The following is a 22,332-nucleotide window of genomic DNA, read 5'->3' as shown; positions in this document are numbered from 1 at the left end:
TAAAGCTTCTTCTAAGAATCAATAAACAGAGACTGCTTCACTTCTCTCCACACAGTGTTTGTGTGTAAATTATATCGTGTCACTGACAGGGTTAATTTAATTTGTTGGGAGTATCTTAAAAGGATGTTGCATTATATACAATGCTCTTTCTGCACCTATTGAGATGATTATGTGAATTCTTTTACTCATTCTATTAGTGTGGCATGTCACCTTTATCGATTTGAATGTTTTGAAGTATCCTTAAACCAGGGATAAATAACTTAACTCATGCATGTTTATGATACATTAAATGTGTTGTTGAATTCATTTCGCTTGTGTTTTGTTGAGAATTTTGGCACATATTTTCTTTAGGGATAATAATCTATATTTTGCATATAATGTCCTTTCTAGCATTGTTAAGCAAATAAAGCTCACATCATAAAACCTGTTTGGAATCCTTCACCTCCTTCAAATTCTTGGAAGATATTTGGAAGAATTGGTGAAAATTTGTCTTCAAATATATGACAGAATTCACCAGTAAAGATGTCTTGTAAATTTTTTCTGGTTTTCGAAGTTTGGATTATTGACTTACTCAAACACACTTTTGCTCTATTATCTTTCTAATTTTTCTTGATTCGGTATTGGAAGACATAAGTTTCTGGGAATTTATCTTTTGATCTATGTCATTCAAAACTTTGGCTTGTGGTAATTTCTTATGATGCTTTGCATCTCTACAACATCATAGGTTATATCTTCTCTTTTATTTCTAATTTTATTTGAGTCTTTATTTTCTTAGCCAACTTAAACTTTTGTCCAGTTTATGTTAAAAATAAACATACTTAGGTATATATTTTTTTATCTTTTCAATTGTATCTGTTGTTATTTGCCTTACTCTCATTCATTCAATTTTCGTCTTTATTGTTTCTGTTTTCTCCTAGATCCGTGAGGTGTAAAATTATGTAGTGTGAATTTTTGTATTTCATTTATTATTAAATATTTTTTATTTAGTTATTATTTATTTATTTGCATATTTATTCATTTATTTATAATTGATGTACTGCCATTTACAATGTGTCAATCTGTGGTGTATAGCACATTGTCCCTGTATATGCATATATTTTTGTTCCTATTAAATATTACTTCACGTTATTTAATTCACTGTCCCGTGTCATACAAGAGAAGTTTTGAAAAAATCTATTTTTATATATAGTGGAAAAAATTTATGAATCTACAACTCCCAAATATATCCTCCCACAGCCCCTTTCCGCAGTAATCATAAAACTGTTTAGTAGATCTGTGAGTGTGATTCAGTTTTGTAGATGAAATCATAGTGTTCTCATCTAAATTTTTTTTAAGGTTCCACATATGTCATGTCATGTTTTATTTTTCTTTCTCTTTCTGGCTTACATGAATTAGAATGACGAGTTTTGGGGTATCCATTTTGCTGCAAATGTCATTGTTTTATCATTTTTTATTGCAGAATATAATTCCATTGTGTAAATAAGGCATAATTTCTGAATACTGTCATCTGTTGTTGGACAATTAGGTTGCTTCCATGTCATGGCTGTTGTATGTAACACTGCTAAAAACATTGGGGTGCAGGTGTCTTTTAGAACTAGGGTTCCCTTTGATATATATCCAGAAGTGGGATTGCTGGATTGTATGTTAAGTCTATTTTAATTCTTTTGAGGAATCCCCACCCTGGTTTCCACAATGACTGCACCAATCTACATTCCTTTCAACAGTGTGGGAGGGTCCACCTTCTCCACAGCTACCCCAGCACTTAATGTTTGTGGAATTTTGAATGATGGCCATTGTGACTATTGTGAGGTGATACTTCATTATAGTTTTGAATTACCCTTCTCTGATAATGATATTGGGCGATTATTTTTTCATATATCTAAGTGGCATTTGTATGTCTCTATTGGAGAATTGCTTGATTAGGGCTTCTGCCCATTTTGAGGTTGGGTTTGTTTTTTTTTTATTATTATTATAAGGTTGTATGAAGTCTTTATATTTTGGAAATTAAGACTTTGTCAGTTGCATCACTTCTAAATATTTTCTTTAATCCTGAAGGTTGTCATTTAGCTTTGTTTATGGTTCCCTTTGCTGTGCAAAAGCTTATAAGTTTAATTAGGTCCAATTTATTAATTTTTCTCTTACATCCGTTACCTGGGTAGGCTGTTCTAGGAGATCATTGCTGACATTTATCTCAGAGTGTTTTGCCTATGTTTTCTTCTAGGAGATTTACTTTGTCTTGCCTTACATTTAAGTCTTCAAGCCATTTTGAATTTATTGTTGTGTATGGAGTTAAGAATTGTTCTAAATCCATTGCTCTATTGCTGCTATCCAGTTTTCCCAACATCATTGGTGAAGAGATGGTGTTTTCTCTGTCATATTCCTGGCTACTCTGTCAAAGATTAATAGAACATAGGCCTGTAGATTTATTCCTAGGCCCTGTAATCTGTTCCAATGGCCATATGCCTGTTTCTGTACAAATATCATGTCATTTTGATTATTGTAGTTGTGCAATAGTGTATGGAGACATGGTGGTTTATTCCTCCATCCTCTTTCTTTTTCTTTAATATTGCTTTGGAAATTATGGATCTTTTATGACTCTCTGTAAATCTTAGGATCATTTGTTTCAGCCCCAAAAAGAAGAGTTTTGCATAATTTGTTAGGAAATCACATTAATTCTGGGGACTGCCTTGGACTATATGAACATTTTAACCATTTTGTTTCTTCCATTATGAGACCATTGGTTATCTTTTCAATTCTTCAAATCTTTTTTGAGTTAATCAATGTTTTCTAGTTCTCCATGTATAATATATTCACCTCTTTGGTCAGATATATTCTCAAGCATTTTATAATTTTGGGTGCAGTTATAAAAGCGGTTGTCTCTATACTTTATTTTCCTGTTGATTCAATGGTAGTGTAAGGAAATGCAATTTGTTTTTTGTACATTAGTCTGGGTACCTTGCACATTTCCTTTTTTAGCCTAAGTATTTTTTTGTGAAGCTTTTACATTTTTCTCTATATAGTGTCATGTCTGCATATCATGACAATTTTACCTCTTCTTTTCCAGTCTGAATCCTTTTATTTCTTTTCCTAGCCAATCGTTGTGGCTAGGAATTCCATGACTATATTGAATTGAAATTGGGAGAATGGACAACATTGTCTTGTCTCATGTATTTGTGGGAAGGGTTTCAGTTTTTCATCATTGAGTATTTTGCTGGTTATATGTTTGTCATAAATAGCTTTCATTATGAAGACATATGGTCCCTCTATGCCCACTCTGATAAGAACTTTTATTGCAAATACTTGTTAATTTTTATCATATGCTTTCTCTGCATCTACTGAGATGATCATGTGGTTTTTTTGTCCTCTCTATTATTGATATGGTGTATCACAATTGATTGATTGATTTTCATAAGTTTAACCATCCTTGTGTTCCTGGGATGAACCTAACTTGACCATGTTGTATGATCTTATTTTACATGATGTTGGATTCTGTTTATTAATACTTTCTTAAAGACATTTACATCTAGGTTTATCAAAGATATTGGCCTATAATATTCTCTTGGGGTATTGTCTTTGTCTGGTTTTGGTATCAGGTTGATGTTGGCCTTACAGTGTGAGTTTGGGTGTACTCTCTCCGTATCAATCTTTTGGAAGAATTTGAGGAGGACTGGTATGGATTTTTTTTTTGTATGTCTGGTCAAATTCCCCAGTGAAGATACTTGGGTCTGAATTTTTGTTTGCAGAGATTTTTTATTTTATTGATAATTCTATTCCATTTCTGGTGATCTGTCTGTTCAAATGGTTAATTTGTTCTTGATGTAATATTGGAGGGCTGAATGTTTCCAAAATCTTCTCCATTTCTTCCTGGTTATCCAGTTTGTTTCCATGCAGTTGTTCATGATATTCAATTATGATATGCAAATTTGTTGTGCTCTTTTTAGTTTCTCCATTTTCATTTCTTATATTATTTGTGTTCTCTCCCCTTTCTTGTTGGTGAGGCTGTCCAGAGTTTTGTCAATTATGTTTACTATTTCAAAAAAGAGTTTGATTTTTTTCTATATTTTAATGTGTATTTCAATTCTTTCTTCCATGATCTTTCTTATTTCTCTCTTTCTGCTGACTTTTGGTTTTGTTTGCTCTTCTTTTCATGATTAGTTTACATAGAACTATAGATAATTTATTTGAAATTGCTCTTCTAATTTGAGTAGGGTCTTGTCATTTTGAACTTCCCTCTTAAGCCTGCTTTAACAGTGTTCCATAGAAATTGTTTTGTGTTTTGACATATTTCTCAAGATATTTTTTTTAATTTCTTCTTTTACTTGTTCATCTCCCCCACTTGTTATAGTACCATGGTGTTTAATTTACATGCTGCAATTTTTTCTCCGTATTTTTCTCTGAAGGATTTCTAGTTTCATGGTATTATACTCAGAAAAGATGCTTGAAATAATTTTTATTTTCTTAAATTTGTTGAGGCTTCTTCTGTGCCTGAGTACATAATCTTTCCTAGAAAATATTCCATGTGAACTGCGAAAGAATGTATATTCTGTTTGAGGAGGAGTACTGTTTTGAAAATATCAACCAACACCAATTATTTTATCATATCTTTTTGTATTTTTGTTCCCTTATTAGTTTTCTGTCTGAAAGACCAGTCTAGTGATGATAATGGGGAGTTATATTCTCCTACTGTGATTGTGTTCTGAGCGATATCTCCCTTTTTATCTATTAGTATTTGCTTTATGTATTTAGGTGCTCCTATATTGAGTGTATATATGAGTTTAATACCCTCATTTTTTATTGCTCCTTTATTCATTATATTATGTCCTTGTCTATCTTTCTCTATGGCCTTTGTTGTAAAGTCTATTTTGTGTGAAGTCAGTACTGCTAGTCCTGCTCTCTTGTCATGTCAATTTGCATGTGATATAATTTTCCATCTTCTGACTTTCAATTAATGTGTGTTCCTCTTACTAAAGTGAGTCTCTTCTATGCTTCATAATGTAGGGTTTTGTTATATTGTACCATCTGACACTATATATCTTTTGATTCAAGCACTAAGTCCATTAACAGTTGTGATAATTTTTGATAGACTGGTGTTTATTTCCATTTTGAACTTCATTTTCCAGTTGATTTGGTATTTCCTTTTTGTTCATTTCATTTTCTTTTTGTGGCTTGATAAGTTTTCTGTTATTATCTTGGTTTCTTTTTGGTTTTCTACTTCATTGTAAGAGTTTGACTTATGGTTACCCTGTTTTGTATGTATATTGACACATTATTATATCTTTTTATTTTAACTGATAGGAATAGAAATTCTAACCCCTCCTATAGAGGACAGAATCAAGAAGAAAATTCACTGTATTGTCCTGTATCAATCCCTGACCCATAAAAATTTTGATGGCCTGTTTTACAACATCCTTTTATTCTATTTTAAGACATTGTGGCAATTGCATTTCTAATTATGCCTTTCTCCTTTCTATAGCATCCTGCTTTTTGTTTCATAGTAGATTTTTCATTGTTTCTGTTTCTGTTGCTTAATTCTTTTAGTATTTGCTTTTCTGGAAGTTATTTATCTCTCCTTCTATTCTAAGGAATAGCCTTGCTTGATAAATTATTTTAGATTACAGGTTTCTTTCATTCAGGATTTTGAATATGTCTTGCCACTGCCTTATGCCTGTTGTATTTGTGTATGAAACGTGTTTACAAATATAATATATATAATTATATATATATGAATAGAATATACAGAAATGAGGTTAACAAGTAAGGAGAAATCATATACATTAAAAAATTGAAAACATTGATGAAGGAAATTAAAAGTGGTCCAAAGAAATGAAAAGATCTCTTATGTTAATGATGTGAAACAATGTGGTTGAAACAACCACACTACCCAAAGCAATCTACATTTAGTGTGATTCATGTCAAAGTACCCATGAGATTTTTCCATTTAATAGAACAGGTAATTTCAAAATTTATATGTAACCGCATAGATTATGAGTTGCTAAAATGATCTTGAAAAAGTGTATTAAATCTAATAGTGTAAAGTTCTCTGATGTTAAACAGTCCAAAAAAGCTTTAGTAATTTAAACAACATGATACTGGCTCAAAAACAGACACCAATTAATAGAAGAGAATAGAGCAACCACATATAATCCCTCACACCTATGATCAATTAAACCATGAAAAAGGAAGCAAGAGAATAAAATGAAGAATAGACATTCTCCTCAATAATTAGTGCAGGGGAGATTGAACATGTGAAAGATACATTAGAATAGTTCCTCATATTGTATACAATCCATAAGCAGAGAATATCTTTCTATTTATTTTGGTTACTTATATTTCTTGCACCTGTAATTTATAGATCAATGTTTAGATCTTTTATTTCACTTATCAAATGTATTCCTAGTTTATCCCTTTTGGTATAAATATGCAGACAATTGTTTTCCTAATTTCTCTTTCTGATAATTTGTTGTTACTATATAAAAATGCAACGGATATTTGCATATTGATTCTGTATTCTGTACGTTTACTAAGTTTGTTCATTATTTGCAACAGTCACTGGAGGAGTATATGGAGTTTTCTATCTATGCATAATTATGTCATCTGTAAAAATTTTACTGCTTTTTTACAAGTTGGATGCCTTTTATATTTTTTCTTGACTAGTTGTTCTGGCTAGGGCTTCAAGTAGTGTAATTTAGTACCTGTGAGAATGAGCTAGCTTTTCTTATTACTGGACCAGAGGAAAACCTTCCTGTAATTTAACATTGAACGTGACGTTAGTCATGGGTTTTTCATATATGGCTTATATTATGTTTAGTTACATTCTATTTAAAGTGAATTTCTTAAGAATATTTTTATAAAAAAGTAAAGATCAGATCTGTGAAAAATTTTCCTACATTTTTTGAGAATGCTTTTTTGAATTCTCTGCTTTTTAAGGGATTGTATCACATATATTGATTTGCATATGATAAGTAATATTTATGAATGAGGACTAAATCCAACTTAAGTATAGTTTATAATACTTATAATATGCAATGTATTCAGGTTGCTTATGTTTATTTAGAATGGAATGTACACATACTGAAAGAAAAATTTACATTGTAGCTTGAGTTTACAATTATCTATTTAAAAATTTTATCCCTCATTTTGAAATTGGCTCATGTTTAATGGAATATATTTCTAAATAAAGAATATAACTTTTGGCAGAACTGGATTTTCTACGGTTTACTGATACACAACGTAACTATTATTTACAATTAGTGAACAAAACCCTTGCCTTAAAATGCCGGATTTTACTACCAATGTTATCTGTTTCAGGACTGAGATACAAATTGCTTCCTAAAATGCATTACATGGTATTTTCCACCCGAACACACATATAGTGTTATTTCTTTCTTTTTTGATTGTTTCTTTGTTTGCCCCTTAATGGAGGCACTGCTTATTTAACCCAGCATCTTTTGCATAAGTGTATATATCAACATCATTTTGGAACACTTAACAGAAGGCTCAAGGGTTTGGATTATAAAGATGAAAAGAAAATTTGTTCCTTCTAAGGACTGAAAAACCTCTGACTGAAAGAATGGCAAAAGTATACATTTGTAAATATACTATAAGATTTTCTCTTTTGTAATTTTAGAGTAGAATATTAACTTACATTTGTTTTACTTATAGAACTTAATTGAAATTTAAAACAAAACTTCTGCCCCTTGGGATTTCTTAAATTTGATTCATTATTTTTATCTAATTTTATTTCATACTTATTTACCATTTATTTTTTATACAAAACAAATAAACTGATATTTATTCTGCTCATGTTATGAATATAGAGCTACTTATTATAAAGTACACAGAAAAATACTTATTTCCATTTCCAAATCAAATTATGTTTCACTTTAATTACAAATGATATTGAAATAGATATACATTATCTGTACTGGATTTACACAAATTTCACTTTAAATTCTAAAACTTTAATATTATTTTATATATTTTGTGCATTACTTATACTCTGTTCTTAAATCTGGTAAAAATTTCTGTACAAAAGGAAGGAGATTGGTTTTATTTCATAGACCCCAAAATTAAATTATTTAGAAAGATTTTGTTGGGATAATATTTGCAAATCACACTTTAAATATAAGCATCCTATATGTTTCATTTTAACTGGATGAATGACAAGTAAACACTGGCTGAATGTTACACTTGAGTTGCTGAGAGGCCAGTTGTTTTGTAATGTCACAGCTACTCAAGTTGAGTTTCATTGTGAAGGTCTAGCAGTTTATCTGTGCAGGCCTGCTAAAGCAGCATTTGATGCTGCAGTGCTCAAAATCATGCAGATTAGAAAAGTAGCTGTTGATAAATTTAATTGAGATGGCACATGATTCTTCAGAAATTCAAGTTGTGTCTTGTAAAGATGGACCAACTGGTTCAGCAAAATCCGGTAGATCTCTATTGTGTGATCAAACATTTTCTGGGGACTTGGACTTGAGGTCTATGATTGAAGAAAATGTTTTTCAGACTTTGTCTGAAGAATCCTTGATAAAAACACCATGATACACACATTGTGTCTCTGAACCAGATGAAGATAATGATTTTCGTTATCTGACATTTCCAAGAAAACTCTGGAAAATAGCTGGGAGTGACCAATTTAAATCCATCTGGTGGGATGATAATGGATATTTCATAGTGATTGATGAAGATGTCTTTAAGAAGGAAGTTTTGGAAAGAAAGGCCCCTTTCAGAATATTTGAAACTGGAAGTATGAAAAGTTTACTTAGACAGCTAAACCTATATGGGTTTAAGAAGGTGCGGTAGAATTTTCAAGGTTCTGCTTGTTTAGCTGACTTTCTGGCAGTAGAAAAAGAAGTCTCTGTTTTAAGAAAGGTATTCAGAAATTTTAGTTACCACATGGTAACTTATATATAAAATTTTATTTTGTATATCAATCAATGATAATATAAAAGTAAAGCTAAATTTTGAAAATTGTATAAAACTACTAAGGCTAAAATCCTTTATTTTTTCTAAAAAATGAGGATAGTGCCTTAAGTAGTCAATATTATGAGAAACTTTGTTTGCAACTATGAATAATTCCAGAAATCTAAATAAAGGTATTAAGGCTGCTTATAAAAAGTGGCATTCACTGTTACTGCAATGGCTGACTTCTTAAATTTGATGAGTATACTATTTAAATGCATAGTTTCCAAATAAGGAACTTCAAAATATCGTCAGCAATGTTCATATTTTGATGATATTATCTTTGCATTTTAAACATGGAATCTGAGGTTTTATAAGTTAGCCTTATTGTAGTCTTGTATTTTGGTTTAAAATTTTACTAAAATGTTTCTCCATTGGTTGTAGCTGCATTTGTATCATAATCCAAATGTTAAACGAGGCTGTCCCCAGCTTTTAGTGAGAATAAAAAGAAGAGTTGAGATTAAAAATTCTTGTCTGTTGTCTTCATTGGCTGAAGATTTCAACAAGAAATACTTTAAATCAGGGGTAATGTCGATAAACATAATTCTGATTTTGTGGCTGACACTAGTGGAGAAAGTGCATTTTTACCTTCTGCAAATTTAAACATGCCTCTAATAAGAAAGCCCTCTACTAACCACATAATTGGTGATACAACAACCCCGATCAGAGGTGATTTTCCTCCTCCATCATCAATGTCAGTGAGACCACCAGAACAAATTGCAGTGGATCAACGAGCTATTTTCAATCAGTTCACCCCTGTCCACGGGCACTCTCAAATCAGCTACAATGAAACAAATGGCCGTATTGTGAACTCCATTACAACTACAACTTGTATTTCTCAGTACAGCATCTTCTCTCCCATACAGAGCAATTATTTTAGACTGATGTTGGAGCCTTCTACTTTTCCATAAAGATATCACAAAATATCTGCCAATGAACTTCATTTTCCTAAACTTCAACCAGGGATCAACCCACGCATTTCAGTGCCAGTGATAGCTGATAAATCAGTTACCTCTCTTTCAAGGCCAACTCATCAGACATTTTCAGTTTATGAACGTCAAACTAATTACAACTGATCAACCAGAGGACTACCAGATTATGCAGGATAACAGTAGTTAAAATTGATGTTGGCAAATGTCATCAAATATCTGCAATTTTCTTATTTTAACAATAATCATAGGTGTGTACCTGTATTTTCCTTATTTTTTTTAAATATAGCATATAGTTAAACAGGAGACTAAGTTGCCATTTAACGATAGAAAGAGATATCTGATTGATATGATCTTTTTATGGAAAAATATGGGAGTAAATTTAAATAATTCCTTGTAAGGAAGAAGAAAATATGGGAGAATTTGGAAAAAGACTAAAACATGGAGAGAGGGAAAATTACTAAGTGGATTCTGGTTCATACTGGAAAGTATGAAAAGTGTTAAGTTAGAATAGATTGGAACAGGAGATACATGCAGGAACCGGCCCAGGGATCATGGTCTCTATTATGTCATCCCCGGAATCAAAAAGATCACATGATATAGTCAAAGATGGCACATTCATCATGTGGTAGAATTTAAGAAGTAATTTTATCTATGGTCTTCTTCGTGCTGTTCTAAAAGCATTCCAATTGGTGCTTTCATTTCCTGCCCTGAAGATTCTACATTATATTTTCTAGTCAATAATTTATGTTGCTTTATGTTCCAGCCAAAGTAAAGTTTACGTCCTCAGGGTGGCATTCAATGCCTTTCCAACTCTAAGCACACAAACTCAAATTTGTTTAGTCATTTCTTTATGAATCTGGCAACTGATTACCATGGCATATCTTTATGTTTCACTGTATCTGGATATATATCCAGGCAAATGATTGTCAACAATGTTAGTTCCAAACTCAATACTTTTAATCCAGCTCATCCTTGGATTTTGGGTGTCCTCCTTTTACCTTGTTAGACTATCCCTGTCTCAGCACAGAAACCACCTCCTCCAGATGTTTTCTGTCTATCCCCCTTTCCTTGTCTAACTTGGATACCAGCACAGTAAGCTCAGCACATGCCACAGGATGCATTTTAGTATTTACTGAATGAAAAATACATGTTGAGTTTAGCAAAATCCACTTTCTTGAAACAAGAAAACTCTCATGGTTTTCCAACTATTTTGTTATGGTCTTTACTCTTCACCAAAAACTAGCTCTTTTCATAGCCCAAGGACTAATCCCTCAAAACAGTAATTGGAGGTAGGTACAGGAGACAAGTTATTATTTTCTTAATTCATGCCTCCAGAGGTCTAAAGTATTCCATTCCCATTTGCTGGACATTTTCCTGTCTCTTCATCACCCACCCATCCCAAAATAGCTGATATCCTTCCCCATACCAATAACTATAATGCCTTCCAATTATTTTACTTCTTAAATTCAGAGATTTTTCCAGAAAAGACAGTGCCATTGCAAACATTTAATATAGGTTTATACACCCCACATAACTTTTGCCCCTTCTAACCTTAACAGAGGATGTATCTAAAATGTACTTGACCCTTGGCTGTGGTGGTTGCATTCAGTAACCAAATTGCAATCTAAAATGTGTGGACAAGATGGAGGTGAGGGTGATAGAATTAAAAATTTGTCCAACTGCAAGAATACCAAATTTATACAGATATTAGGAAATATAAAATATTCATGAAAGTCTTTGACTATTTCCCATTAATTTAAAATAAAATATGAAGCATTTTAAGAATGTGAAATGCCCTGAAATGCTGGAAAAATTGTAGGAAAAGTCAGGGAGCCTACGGCTTCTGCTCACAATGATTCAGGTAGTGTCAGCTGATAAGACAGTAATGGCAGAATTTAGTACTGAAAATGTGTCACCTATTGTGAAGAAAGCTTTTGATAATCTGGAGAATGGGCAAATTGGCCAGGGTGAACTCTAGCAACATGCCACCAATATGACCTTTACCAACAGAAGAATAGAGACCACTTACAGCTGGAGAACTGTGTCTGAACACCAGTGGTTCTTCCTACAACAAAAACATCAAGCTTTTTAGTTTGTCAGCTGAACTCTGATGGTGGCTATGTTGTTGCGTACATTAGCATTCTGGGGTTCAGATGGGCTGGTTCAGCAGCTAGTTTCCAGCTCCTTATCAGACAGTGGGTCTTACCGTGATCATCTTAACAAGGTTCTATACTGATAAGTCAAAAGCTATAGTTTACTTTCAAAATTAGAAATCCTAAAGAAGAATATTGTTTGTCCATCTGTAGTTTTCTACCTGGGAAAATCTAGACTATTGGCAAAACTACAAAAGTTGGCTGGTGCTTTGAAAACTATTCTCTGAGCTCTGCCCACTGAATTCTTCCCACTAAATACAACAAATCTCTGTACCACTGTGTCTGTGTGTGAGGATGGATTGTTAAGCAGTAACTAAGTCTGTCTTAGTTGAGTCATCAGTGAAATATTCCTCTGCATCTGGCAGAATCTCTGTGAATTAAGAGTTTCATTGAAACACCAGATTTTCTTCCAATCAGGGAGGGATAGATTATATTTCTCCCAGTATACTAATTGTTACCTGTTCATTGAATTCTGAGCTGATGCTAGGGCCAAGCCACTGAATCCTTGAATGGGACTGAGGCATATACATTATTTAGTACCGAGAGCCCAGCACAGGACTGTATCACCTTTTTAATTTAAGCTTATGAATAAGTTTTTTCTTTTAATTCTCATTGTTGACACAACTTATTTTGGCTTTGAACACACTTTGACTAATTTATAGATTCTGAAACACTGAATTATTCCCATTCACACAGAAATTGCAATAACTTTTCTTCCCTTGGACTACCTGGAATAGAGTGAGCGCCCTCATCATTTTGAAAGCAGTCCTCTGTCCTAATATTGCAGAATCTTTACACATCTTTGCCCAGGACTTGAACAAGAGTGTTTGCTGTGGATCTCATGGATTATCGTCACATTCCCTTATGCAACCATGAGAAAACTCCACATTCTTATCCAAAATTAAGTCTTTGTCATTATTGCATTCCCATTGGAAAACAGTTAAGAATTGTAGGAGTTCTGAGATTTTACCATGCTGAGATTTTTAGCAACCTAGCATGTTCAATTCTTACAGATGCTGTCGGGGAGATGAGACCATCGGTCAGAGAGAGTGAATTTTATCACTCACAGCAAGAGCAGCCAGTTTTAAATTTGTATCCATTCACTAATCTCAGATGATTACACAGAATGAAATTTTGATGCCTACAGAAGCAGTGAGCTGTTAACATGAAGAAAGTTTAAGGCATGGTAAGACACTAATTTTATAAATATCTTTATGTACAATTTATTAGAATCACTTATTTATGAGTATCTTTACCTAGGATATGTATATCATGAGTCAAGTTTACTTGCTGCTAAAACAATCATGAGAAATGATATGGGAAAAAATGACCATTGACTTTTCATTTTTCCTTCCCCTTTTATTTACATATAATTGGCATAAAACATTGTGTAAGTTTAGGTGCACAGGATAGTGATTTGATTTACAACTATCATGAAATAAATATCATAGCAACTTTTGGGAGAATTCATTTTCTCATTTAGATAAAATTTTAAAGTAATACAATTTGTCGTTTGGTTGTGATGAGTAATCTTATGGTCTACTCTCTTAACAACATACATATAGAACATAAATCAGTATTAATTGTAATTTTCTTGTTATTACAGGGCATCCTTAGAATACGTTTATTTTATGGCTGGAAGTTTGTAGCTTTTGAGTGCATTAATCAAATTCTCCTTTTCCAAAACCTGCCTCTGTTAATTACAAATCTAATTTCCTATAAGTATCTTTATTTGTTTTTGAATTGTACTTTCTTCTATAACACTGTGCTAGTTTCCCCTACATAAAATACTGTTTGCAATTTTTAATACATTTCAAACTGTTCACCAGAATATATTTAGTTATGATATGTTGCTATGTAAATATATTTAATAGTTATTGACTATTCCCCATAGAGTAAATTTCTTGTCCCTGATTTATTTAACTTGCACCTGGAAAATTTTCCCTTTTAATTTTCCTCAACTTTTTCTTTTCCTTACCCCATTTCCCTCCTTCTTGTGAACATCCTGTTTCTTTCTATATGTATAAATCCTTTTCTGTGTTGCTATGATCATTTGTTTAAAATTCCAAATTTGAGTAAAATAATTCAGCATTTGTCATTCTCTTTCTGACATATTTCACTTAGCATATTACCCTCTTTTTCTACCCATTTGTTGCAAATGACAAAATCTTATACTTTTTGCAGCTGAATGATAACCCATTTTATTTTTATCTGTGTGTGTGTGTATAAATACTGCATATGTATATATATACTTCATATATATATATATACTGCATATATATATATAGTCTCTGTGTGTGTGTATATATATATAAATATAGATAAATCTGTAATTAAGATGGGTAGATATATACATTATAAACACACATCTTTTTCTCCATCATCTACTGATGAGCAATTAATTTGCTTCTATATCCTGTCTTTTGTGAATATTGCTGCAGTGAATATAGGGTTGCATTTATCTTTTCTAATTAGCGTTTTTATTTTCTTGGAATTAGTATCGAGGTATGGAACTGTAGAATTATATTTCAAATTTATATTTAGATAAATCTCCATGTTGTTTCCACAGTGGCAGCACATTTTTCCATTCACTCCAGCGGTGCATCCGGGTTGTTTTTCTTACATCCTCACCAACAATTATGTTTGTTATCTTTTTGATAATAGTCATTCTGACAGGAGTGACATAAAATCTCATTGTGTTTTGGACTTCCATTTTTCTGATGGTTAGTGATGTTGATCGGTTTCATGTGCCTGTTGGTTACCTTTCCCCCACTGTATATTCATTTTTTGTAATGGGCTAAATGACCATAACTGTCTAATTTCATTTTCAGGCATTATTTGTGTTCCATTATTCTGTTTCTTTTGTGCCACTGCCATATTATTTTTATTACTGTAGCTTTGTATTATAGCTTAAAATCACGGACTGTAATACATCCTCTTTGTTCTTTGTCAAAGTTGTTTATGTTTTTATTTTGTTTGTTTTCTTTTCTTTCTTTTTTCTTTTTTTTTTTTTAGTGATTTCAATTCTTTTGTCTTTACATGTAAATTTTAGAATTATTTTTTGTAGGTGTCTGAAAATGCCCTTGGTATTTTTGGGGGAACTGAATTTAATAAGTGTATTTTCTTGGCTTATTCTGCCATTTAAACAATATATGTTTCCTCATCTACGAACACAGTATATTCTTTCATCTGTTTGCATTACCTTCAATTTCTGTTATAAATATTTTATAGATTTCTGAGTACAGGTCCTTTACCTCCTTGGTTGGATATATTTCTTGATTTTTTTTTCTAATGCAACAGTAAATGATGCAGTTCCCTCACTTTCTGTATCAGTTAGCTTCTTGATAGTGTGTAGAAATGCAAGATTTCTGTATGTTAATTTTACATTCGGAAATTTTACCAAATGCATTGATAAGCCCTAGTAGTTTTGTGGCGTCTTCTTTAGGGTTTCTGTTTAAATTATGTCATCTGCAAACAGATACTTTTACTCCTTTCCTTAATTAGCTATATTTTACTTTCTTTTATTTTGGATAGCTATGGCTAGAATTTCCAATACTATAATGAATAAAAGGGGTAAGAGTGAGCATTTTTGTCTTCTTCCTGCTCTTATTGGAGATGCTTTCAGATTTTAATCAGTGAGTGTCATGTTAGCTGAGTTCTTGTCGTATAAGACCTTAACTGTGTTGAGGTATGTTTCCTCATGCCCACTTTGAGGAGAAATATATTCATAAATAGATACTGAATTTGTCAAAACATTTTATGCCTCTATTGAGGTGACCGTATAAATTTTATTCTTCATATTGTTAGTGTGGTGTAACATACTGATTAATTTGTGGGTATTCAATCACTTTTGCATCCCTGGAGTAAAATGGATTTAATCATATTGTATAATACTCTTAATGTATTGTTTGATTTGCTAACAATTTAGTATTGATTTTTGCATCTATGCTTATCAGTAGTATGTAACCTGTAATTTTTTGAAGTATTTGTTCCAGTTTTAGTAGTAATGTGATACAGAAATTTGGGGTAGTGATCCTCCCTTCCTCTCGAAATTTTTGGAATACGCTGAGAAGTATATGTGACAGTTATTCTTTAAATGTTTGGCAGAAATCACCTGTGAAGCTGTCTAGGCCTGGAAATTTGTTTCTTGGGAGATTTTGTTAAATTACTGATTCAATTTCATTAGTGACAATCCGTTCATATTTTCTATTTCTCATTCCATTCTGGAAATTATGTCTTTCTCAGAAATTGTATATTTCTTCTAGGGTTTCCATTTTATAAGCATATAATTTGTTGTAGCTTTATGTGATGCTTTGTATTTCTTTGATATAAGCTGTAACTTCTCATTTATTTCAGAGCTTATTAATCTGTACTCTCTTTTCTGCTCATGTGTATGGTTAAAGATTATCAACATTATTTATCTTTGAAAAGCTATTATTTAGTTTGATCAAATGTTTCTGTTTTTAATCTTTATTTTATTTAATTATGTTCTGACCTTTCAACTGTCTTTCCTTCTACTAACATGTTTATTTATTATTTTGCTACAACGTTTGGTTGTAAGAATATGTTGTAAGAGACGTGTTTCTTATTTGTATAAGTGGGATTATTTTGCTATAAGTATCCCTATTAATACTGCTTTTGTTAAACCCCATGGATTTTGTTTCTGTTGTCATTTTTCTTTATATATTTTTTGTTTGATTTATACAGCAATCCAGTTGTTGTTAATATTGTATGATTTATCCTCCACACTTTAGTATTTTTCTCAGGTTTTTTCTTTTAATAAATTTCTATTTTCACAGAATCCAAAAGTTTCTTCACAAAACAAGGAAAAAAATAATAAAATTTGAACATATATCTGAAAGTCCCAAATTTTTAAAATTATTTTGAAAAATGAATGAAGCTGTGGGTATTACCCTCCCTGAGTTTAGAACATACTACAAAGTTACAGTAATCAATACATCAAAATATGGCACTTATAGAAACACAGAGAAAAATGGAACAAAATAAAGAGTCTGAAAATAAACCCACACAGATATGGTCAATTAGTCTGCAATGAAGGTTGCAAGAGTATACAATGGAAAAAAGATAGTCTCTTCAAAAAGTAGTTCTGAGAAAACAGGACAGTACATGTAAAAGGAAGATGTTAAAATACTTCCTTCCATAGTATAAAAAATGAGATAAAATGGATTAATTCCCTAAATTTAAAGCATGAAACTATACCATATTTGACCAAGAACAGGAACAGAACTGACTTTGAGATAAATCATAGCAATCTTTATTTTAGATCTGTCTCCAAATTAAAAAAAAAGGAAAACTAACAATTACAGTTTTTAGTTTACTGAGGAAAAAATAGATGTATTCTGCGATACAGGGATTCTATTTCTTATATAAGTGTGAAGTGCAAAAACTTTTGCAGAGCAAAGGAAACCTTCAACAAGACATATGATAACAGACAGAATAGAAGGAAAAATTTCAGACAATGAGACCTACAAAATGTTAAAATCCATAATATATATATAGCATATTAGACTCAGTATTTAAAAAATAAAGACCCCAAATGAAAAACAGCTGAAGAATCCTCATGGAAACTTTTCAAAAATAGACATGTGGATGATTTTCATGCTCATATAAAGAAACATAACGTTGCTATTCATTAGGAAAACATAAATCAAAACCAGAATGAAATAATCGTACAGCAACCAAAATGGCTATTAACAAAATGTCTACAAATGACAAACATTAATCAGAATGTCAATAAGAGTGAACCCAGCTACACTGTTGGTGGAAATATAAATTGATGCATCCACTATTATAAAAGTGTGGACAGTGCCCAGAAAACTTGAAACAGAAGCATTATATGTTGCAGCAATTCCAGTTTTTGGTATAAATCTGAAAAAAAAATGAAAACATTAACTTAAAGGATATATTACCCCCAATGTTCCTAACATCATCATTTATAGTAGTCAAGGGTAGAAGCCCAACTCAACTGCCCATCAACAGATGATTGGCTGAAATAGATGTGGGATATAGATAACAAAATAAATAATTATTCATTGTATATTAAATAGTAAAATTCTGCCATTTGGAACAATGTGACTGGACCCAGAGAATGTTGCACATAGGAAAATAAGTCATACAGGGAAAAACACTCTACGTTGTCACTTAAATTGGGAAAATAATGATATAAGAGAAATAATCATTAAAAAACAAAAAAAGAATCACATATATATGTGTAGTGTACCAAGTAGTGGTTTCCTGTGGGGAAAGGGTAGAAGGATGGAGAAGACAGAAATGTTGAAGCTACAATTAATAAATTAGAGAAAAAAAGTGCTATATTTAGAGCACAGGGAAATATTTTAATAATTTAATTGATTTTAAAGAGATTATAGGGGTATATTTTAGTAAAATGTGCATGTAGGTGGGTAAAACATTGAAGAAAATAACCCAGGAAATTCAAAATATTTTGTAGTACTATGATATTAAGGGAAGTGATTTATTTACTTTCTTTAGTGTTATAATTTCCTAATTAGAATTTAAGCTTTTAGTTGAAAAACTATATACTTTTAAATGTGACATAAGTTGAAACTATTTTTGTCTCTCCCTTTACATCTACAGTCAGTAAAACATTCACATCTGACCAAAAATAACCACAACACAAACAATACTCCAGAACGCATGCGAACAGGTGAAGTTCAGTGGACTAAAGCACACAAAACAGGTTGAACTGAGGGAAGAGCAGAGTTGGTGTCTGCAACCAAGGCCCCCTGAATAGGATTTCTGAGTCTGTAAATTCAAAGAACCCACTAAAAACAGGGTCTCAGTGGTTCACGCAGCTTCGGCCTCCAACTGCACCAGTATTCATGATCACAGGTAACTAGGAGGGAGCCACAATGGAGACAGAGTTTCCATCCTTCAGACACTTAGACATTCATGAATCTGTCCCTACTCCCCATTCACAGTGGTGGAGTCAAGTTACCTTGCAACACTGGACATGGGAAAGGCACTTGCCTGATTCCAAATACCCACCTGTCTTTACAACTTTCCTCAATGTGTACACTGATTCTCAAGGGATATCAGATAAAAGGAAGGGTTCTCCGTCCCAGTGACAACAGTGGCATTAACTACCAGAGAATTCTAAGAAGTGACAATGAAAGCACATCTTTTATCCACACAGTAGCGTCAGGAAAGTGCCATTTTGAAATATTATCAGAGGTAGCTCAGGTAAGTAAAACCAATAATTGTGCAATATTGCAAGCTACCAGAAAACAAAAGCAAGGACTCCAACTCCCAATCTGTTATTTAGTGTCATCAGAGCAATAATCTATCAAGATCAAGACCAATCACAGTAACTTTATAGGACACGCTAACACTCAGATAGACACACACAGACACCGTCACAGACACAGACACAGAAACACACGCACACACACCTACACACACACACACACACACACACACACACAATGTCAGCCCTGCAGGAAACAAAGTTAACGTCATGGTATATTGCCATATAATTAATAGAGAATCCAAATAATTGTCATACAGAAACTCAATACAAAAAACAAAACTGAGAAAGCAGTTTAGTGAGCTCAGGAATAAATGAAATGATGATAAGGAATACATTACCAAAGAGACTGAAAATATAAAATAACCTAACATTATTGGTGGACCAGGAGAACTTAATAAATGAGATGAAGAATGCAACAGAAAGCATTGGAAGTAGAGTGTCTTTCTGCAAGAGAGATTAGAAAACTCACCAATAAAAAACTAGAAATGTTAGGAGAGGGCAGAGATTCAAGATATTTAAAAGTGGGGAAATTCTACAGTAGCCATAGACTTCCTCAGGAAGTGCACATTAGTGTGGAATCCTGGGGGGGGGTAGAAATTTAGAAGTTAGCTGATTGTTTATTTAAAGAATTAAAATTGATAACTTCCCAAACCTGTGTAAGGAACTGATATACAAGTCCATGAACCAACAAAACACCAATAACTTTAAGACAAAGGGACCTCCTTCAATATACGTCATATGCAAATTGAAAACACAATGACAGAGTAAAATTTTAAAGACAGCCAAAAAAAGTTATGATAATCTACAAAGGAACCCCCATTAGGCTTTTAGCAGATTTCTGAGCAAAAAATATACGCCAAGCGTAAATAAGATTGTATTTTCAAACTAATGAAATAAGATATCACTCACCCAATAATTCTTACACTGTTATCACTTAGATATAAAGTGAAAGTAAAGACTTTAACTAACAAACCTGAATGAGATGAAAAAGCAAAACCGAGACACCTTATTAGAGGTGTAGAAAAGAAGTCTTCTAAGAAATATAAAATGGCAAAAATATGCTAAACATTGACCAAAACCTAAGGAAAGACCATGAGAAAGGTTCAACACTTTCTTTGGGTATGTTCTTAAATGCTACTATTCTATATGGATTAAAGAGTGAAAAAGAGGTAATCAGGGGCAATAAATACAGATACTTCAAACTGGTATCATGTTCACAAGAGTAAAAGAAATAATTTGAAACAGTAATCATAAAAAGTAAAGTGTAATATAAAACAATATTAAAGGAAGATGCTATCAGCAGAAAAAGGACTAAATTATACAGGATATGTTTTATTTTATTTGAAGTACATTAGATGTAAAATAATGTGTAGTTTCAGATGTAAAGCATAGTGATTCCAACCACTTTGTAGATTATATTGCATTATGAATTATTACAGTAATTATAAGATACAATTATTTTAAGCAATTGTGTACAACTCCATACTGTATACAGATTATCCTTGTTGCTTTTCTATTAATGTATACTTCTTTGTGTCTGTCAGTGCCCTACCATTGAATTCTCTTTCCCTTCCACTTTGGTAAACATAAATTATTTCCCATATCTTTGAGTCTGCTTATGTTTTGTCTATCTAATCTCTTAACCACTCCATCATGTCTCCACCTAACTACTATCTATCTATCTATCTATCTATCTATCTATCTATCTATCTATCTATCTATCTATCAATCTATCTATCATCTATCTATCAAACATCTATCTATCATATAAGTATGTATCTATACTTCTATCTATTTTTCTGTCATCTGTCAATAGATAGCTATACAATGATGTACACAGATATTTGTTAGTGTTTAGATTCCACATATAAATTAAATTATATCATTTTGTCTTCGTCTAAGTTACTTCACTAAGCACAACATTTACTAGGTTATCTCATGATGCTGAAATAGCAATGTGTTATAGTTTTTCATGGCTGAGTAATATTTATTGCATATTTACAGATACATCATTTCTTCTTAAGTCCATAGTCTGCTGTGGACTCTTGGATTTCTTCCCTGTCTTGTATATTATAAACAGTACTGTTGTGAACATTGGTTCTTCACAATTTAGGGTGTTTTTTTCCCAGATATTTCCAAGGAGAGGTTTTACTGGGTCATATGTTAGTTAACTTTTTCATTTTTAAACAAATCTGAATACTGTTTTCCTTAGAAGTTGTACCAATTTACATTACTACCAAGAGTATACAAGAGATTTCTTACCTCCACATCATCTCCAACACTTACTATTTGTAGACTTTTTGATAAAGCCGTTTGACCAGTGTGAAGTGATACCTCGTTGTGGTTTTGATTTGCAATTACTTAATAATTAGTAATGATGTGAAATTTTATCACTTGCCTGTTATTCATCTGAATATTTTCTTTGTAAAAATATTAACTCACGTACTCTGCTCTTGTTTTTGATTGGGTTTTTGTTTTTCACCTTGAGTTATGTAACCTAAATCCATGTTACATCTATTAACCTACATCTATTAACCCCTGGTCATTTGCATTGTTTGCAAATATGTTCTCCAATTACACAGGCAGTGTTTGCATTTCATTGATAGTGTCCTTAGCTGTAAAGAAATTTTCAAGATTGTTTAGGTCCCATTTGCTTATTTTTGCTTTTATTTCTTTTGCCTTAGGAGACTGATATAAGAAATTATTCCTATGATGTATATACAATAGTGTATCACCTATATTCCCATCTAGCAGTTTTATAGTATCAGGTCTTACGTTTACTTCCTTAATACACATGGAGTTTATTTTTGTATATGATGTCAGGAAATGCTCTCAATTCATTGTTTTACATGTAGATGTCCAGCTTTCACAACACCATCCATTGACGAGACTGTCTTTTCTCCATTGTGAACTCTTGCCTCTTTTATCATAGATTCATTGCTTATAGGTGTGTGGAATTATTTCTAGGCTCTCTATCTGTTTTTGTTGATTATATCTC

At 32.2% G+C, this 22,332-nt stretch overlaps 1 pseudogene; it reads left to right on the top strand.

Annotated features, from left to right (window-relative positions):
- Nucleotides 1-8,358: 8,358 nt before the first annotated feature.
- On the top strand, nt 8,359-10,037 carry LOC140695267 (heat shock transcription factor, Y-linked-like; annotated as a pseudogene).
- Nucleotides 10,038-22,332: the final 12,295 nt, after the last annotated feature.

This window comes from Vicugna pacos, unplaced genomic scaffold, assembly GCF_048564905.1.
Source record: "Vicugna pacos unplaced genomic scaffold, VicPac4 scaffold_192, whole genome shotgun sequence".
Lineage (NCBI taxonomy): Eukaryota > Metazoa > Chordata > Mammalia > Artiodactyla > Camelidae > Vicugna > Vicugna pacos.
The sequence above is the reverse complement of the archived record's forward strand: the minus strand, read 5'-3'. Positions and strand labels throughout refer to the sequence as shown.